This window comes from Triticum dicoccoides, chromosome 2A (assembly GCF_002162155.2).
Source record: "Triticum dicoccoides isolate Atlit2015 ecotype Zavitan chromosome 2A, WEW_v2.0, whole genome shotgun sequence".
Taxonomy (NCBI): Eukaryota; Viridiplantae; Streptophyta; class Magnoliopsida; order Poales; family Poaceae; genus Triticum; species Triticum dicoccoides.
The window spans coordinates 591047476-591052681 of NC_041382.1; positions in this window are offsets into that span (position 1 = coordinate 591047476).

The window sequence follows — 5206 nt, forward strand, 5'->3', positions numbered from 1 at the left end:
TCCAAGGCTGAAAAGAGGGCGGCCACAGAGCGCACCGAGCGGGAGAAGCATGAGATGCAGGTTGGCGAGGTGCGGCAAGAGCTCCGGGCTCTCATGAAAAAACATGAGAGTTTGGAGCTTGACTCGAAGACGCGAGAGTCTGAGCTCACGGCGGCCATTGAAGATGCCAAGTCTGCCAAGGCCGAAGCCTAGAAGGCCCTCCAGGAGGTTGAGGCAATAAAAAAGATAGCGGCGGGTAAGGCATTCTTTATGCAAAGCAAGCACGTAAAGGTGAATTACTTGTCACTTACCCGAATTCGAAGCTCTCCAGGAGCATTCGCAGACTTTCCCCGAAGCGTGTCGGATGCCGCTGCCTTCTACCGAGCCAAGGAGGGAAGCTTGACGGAGAAGGTGTTCTGGTCTCAGTATGCTGAGGCCGAACACCCGGTGCCCTTAAGCGACCAGCTGAAACAGCTGGTCGAGCTCCATAAGGTGGCCGAACAGGCCATGAAGGGCCTCATAGTCCGGCTATGGCCTGTAGAGGCCATGCCTGGGAGCTACTTTGGGCTAGTTAGCTGGCTGGTGGAGGCCTGTCCAAGGCTCAAAGTCATCAAGTGCTCCGTATGCATCGAGGGTGCCCGTAGGGCACTTGCCCGTGCGAAGGTGCACTGGGGCAAGCTGGATGCTGAGAAGCTTGTGAAGGACGGGCCACCACCAGGCAAGGAGCATCACAAGCCCGAGATGTATTATGAGGGCGTTCTGAAGGGTGCCCGCCTTGTGGCGGATGAATGTTCCATGCATGTAATTTTTCAGTGAACTCGCTTGTTTTGTCCTGTGTGCTGAAAACTTGTTCATGTGCGCTAAGCAATGCTTTTTGAATTTAAAATATTATCTTCTGTGCGGCCGTTTATCAAATTTGAGAGATGGCGAGTCGTCGGCTTCTGCCCCCATGGCACGAGTGCTGGGGTGTTCGGGATAAACATGAGCGCTCTTTTTCCCATTCTTGGGTCCTTCGAGGGAGGCGCTCAACACAATGAACAAGGAAATCGGACTATTATGCTTGAACACTCTCACTTAGCCATAGAATTCTATAATTTTAAATTTCGGCGAAGCCCCTAGTGTTTGGAAGACCGAGTTCGGGGCGCTATCCACGCCTAGGCCGGACAGAGCCGACTCCTCGCTCTAAGCGGCATAAGTCTTTAGGGACTCGAAAACCTCTCGAACAGCGACCAGCTCTCGCCTCATCATGACGGTCAGTTTTAGCTTTCTCTACTGAGGTGCTTAGCCCAGCTCAACTGGGGCACAATCGCAGTAGTTCTCCTAGTGCTACCTTAGCCGATATGACAGAATGTAAGGTACCAAAACATAGGAGCCGGGCAAACCCAACTATTGACCGAAGACATGATTTGGAGCCAATGCATATAATGCTATAAGTTCGGGGTGCCACACTTGTGAAAGTGTTCGGACTTCTCATGCCGTATTGTGGGGTACTTGAGCCCCTGGCGTATTGGCCGTACCAAAGTGTATGGGTGCAACATGTCATTAATGAACATATATTCGTAAAAAAGAGGTAATGCGATAATAGACGGAAGCTATGCATTGTTTATTTAAAAAAGCTGCGATCAAAGTAGAACGATACATATAGTGCGATAAGCAAAAGATGGGACTATCAAATATGTCCTTTCCAGGGCCGAGCTGCGGAATGTTATGCGAAACAGGTATACTGCTTGTTATAGAGACCACCTTAGAGTTCCGTAGTGCGGCGTAGCTTTCTGCTTCCCTGGTTGTATCGTTTGTGTGGCAATTTTACTGCCGGACAAGCCTTCCAAAGAATGGAGTCCTGACAATAAGAGAAAATTTAAGAAATCGGCAGCCCCTAGTGCGGTTTAGGCCGCATTTCGGGCGTGCCACGATGGTGCCCCTCCCCCTGTGTCCATGGTATTTCCAGAGCGTAATTATGTACGCGTGGCACTGGTTTCGCAAGTTCACAAGGGCTGGGGTTGGGGCCGCATTGCTACGCTTGCTCGGAACGTGCCAGGCAGTCTTGTTGTAGGTTACTCCGGGCGCGCTTGACGGTGTCTGGACGTTTAATGGTCGGACTGGAGAATTGCCTTGAGAGGCTGCTTTGTACTTCCGCTGCGATAGCCGCCGTATGCTCCTCCGTTCGGAGAGAGCGTTCGGTGTTTCCATTGACCGTGATGACGCCTCGAGGGCCTGGCATCTTGATCTTGAGGTATGCGTATTGCGGCACCGCATTGAACTTGGCAAATGCGGTTCGCCCGAGCAGTGCGTGATAGCCACTGCGGAACAGGACTATGTCGAAGATTAACTCCTCGCTTCGGAAATTATCTAGAGATCCGAAGACCACTTCAAGTGTAACTGAGCCTGTACAGTTGGCTTCTACACATGGTATGACGCCTTTAAAGGTCGTTCTGGTGGGTTTAATCCTCGAGGGATTGATGCCCATTTTTCGCACTGTATCTTGATAAAGCAGGTTCAGGCTACTGCCGCCGTCCATAAGGACTCTAGTGAGGTGAAATCCATCAATAATTGGGTCTAGAACCAATGCGGCGAATCCGCCATCACGGATGCTAGTGGGGTGGTCCCTTCGATCAAAAGTGATCGGGCAGGAAGACCATGGGTTGAATTTTAGGGCGACTGGCTCCATCGCGTATACGTCCCTTAGCACACGCTTCCGCTCCCTCATGGGGACGTGGGTTGCGTATATCATGTTCACCGTCCGCACTTGTGGGGGAAAACCTTTCTGTCCACTGTTGTTTGGCGGCCGGGGCTCCTCCTTGTCATCGCTATGTAGCCCCTTGTCTCTGCTTTCGGCATTTAACTTGCCTGCCTGCTTGAACACCCAACAATCCCTGTTGGTGTGATTGGCTGGTTTTTCGGGGGTGCCATGTATCTGGCATGAGCGGTCGAGTATTCGGTCCAAACTGGACGGGCCCGGAGTATTTCTTTTGAATGGCTTTTTCCACTGACCGGGTTTAGAGCCTCTGAATCCGGCATTAACTGCCGTATCCTCAGCGTTGTCGCCGTTAATGCGGCGCTTTTGCTTGTTGCGACGCGACCTGCCACTGATGTCCTTGGTATCCGAATTACCTGGGCTCTTGGTCATGTTATTGCTGCGAGCTAGCCAGCTGTCTTCTCCCGCGCAAAAGCGGGTCATAAGTGTCGTGAGGGCTGCCACAGATTTCGGCTTTTCCTGTCCTAGGTGCCGTGCAAGCCACTCATCGCGTTTGTTATGCTTGAAGGCTGCTAGGGCCTCTGCGTCCGGACAATTGACGATTTGATTTTTCTTTGTTAGGAACCATGTCCAGAATTGTCTAGCCAATTCCTCTGGCTGCTGAATTATGTGGCTTAGGTTATCGGTGTCTGGTGGTCGCACATAAGTGCCCCGGAAATTGTCGAGGAATGTGGCTTCCAGGTCCTCCCAACAACCAATTGATTCTGTTGGCAAGCTGTTAAGCCAATGCCAAGGTGGTCCTTTAAGCTTGAGTGGGAGGTATTTGAAGGCGTGTAAGTCATCACCGCGGGCCATGTGGATATGAAGGAGATAGTCCTCGATCCATACCGCGGGATCTGTTGTGCCATCATATGATTCGATGTTCACGGGTTTGAAACCCTCGGGGATTTAATGATCCATTACTTCATCTGTGAAGCATAGTGGGTGTGCGGCGCCTCTGTACTGGGCTATATCACGACGCAGCTCAAATGAGCTTTGTCTATTGTGTTCGGCCCGGCCGGATTTACTATATCCGGCGTGACGAGTACCGTCTCGTGCTGTGGGGCGCCCACATGATCCGTAGATCAATCTTGTTTGCCTTGCCTTGTTCTCCAATATGTCTCGCAGGTCTGGCGCATTTTCCCATGCCTTGGTATTTTTTGAGCGGCACCGGGGTGCAGCTTGAGTGGAGGGCCGAGAGGCCTCTCTGTCGCGGCCACGGGGTGGCCGGTCGGCCGCATCATGCGCTGGTGATTTAGGTGCTTCCTCCTCTAATTGGGGTAGCAACCTGCGCTTTGGGTAGCTCTTGGAGGGGCGTTCGAGTTCATACTCTTCGGCCGCAAGGACTTCAGCCCATCTGTTGGCTAGCAAATCTTGATCAGCTCTAAGTTGTTGTTGTTTTTTCTTGAGGCTGCTCGCCGTGGCCATAAGCCTGCGTTTGAAACGCTCTTGTTCGAATCCTCCTGTGTTGAATCTTGCTGGAGGTGGTTGTCTTCGGCAATGTCCGGGGTGTTACTATCCCCCGTGCCGGAATCACCGTTTTTATTTTGGTGGGATTTAGAGCGGCGCTGCTGATGCCGGCGCTTAAAGTGCTTCTTGGAGGGGTCATCCTCCGCTGTTCCATCGCCATTGCCTTCTTTTGGGGTGTCCACCATGTATATATCATACGACGAGGTGGCTTTCCAGTGCCCTGTAGGCGCTGGTTCTTGATTGTCTCCTGCATCGGCGTCCATACCGTCGATGTCTTCGGAGTCGAAGTCGAGCATGTCGGTTAAATCATCGACAATGGCTACGAAGTGGGTGGAGGGTGGGCTTTGAATTTCTTCATCATCTGCACCCTAACCTTGCCGACCATAGTCCGGCCAGGGCTCTCCTGACAAAGAGAGAGACTTTAGTGAATTCAGAATATCGCCGAAGGGCGAGTGCTGAAAGATGTCCGCGGCGTTGAACTCCATGATCGGTGCCCAATCGGGTTTGATCGGTCGGGGCGCGGAGGGCTCAGAGTCTGGAGAGGAGTCCGGCTCCTTAGAGTCACGGGCTTCGTAGAGAATAGGGATGGTGTTCGGCTCGATCGCCGTAGAGATTGCAGCCCCCGAGGCGGTGTCTAACCACCCATCCTCGGTTGGTGTGATCGGCTCCGAGCTAGGGGTCGGAGCGGACACAGGTGCGGCCTCCAGGGCACTGTTCGGCGGCAGAGCTAAATCATGCCCATCATGATAGTGCGACGCGCTCGGCTGTGGCTCGAATCCGTCGAAGACCAAGTCTCCGCGGATGTCGGCCATGTAGTTCAAACTTCCAAATCTGACCTGATGGCCAGGGGCGTAGCTTTCGATCTGCTCTAGATGACCAAGCGAATTGGCCCGCTATGCAAAGCCGCCGAATACGAAGATCTGTCCGGGGAGAAAAGTCTCACCCTGGATCGCATTGCTGTTGATGATCGGAGAAGCCATCGGGCCTAAAAGTGACGACAGAGAGGAACTCTCAATGAAAGCA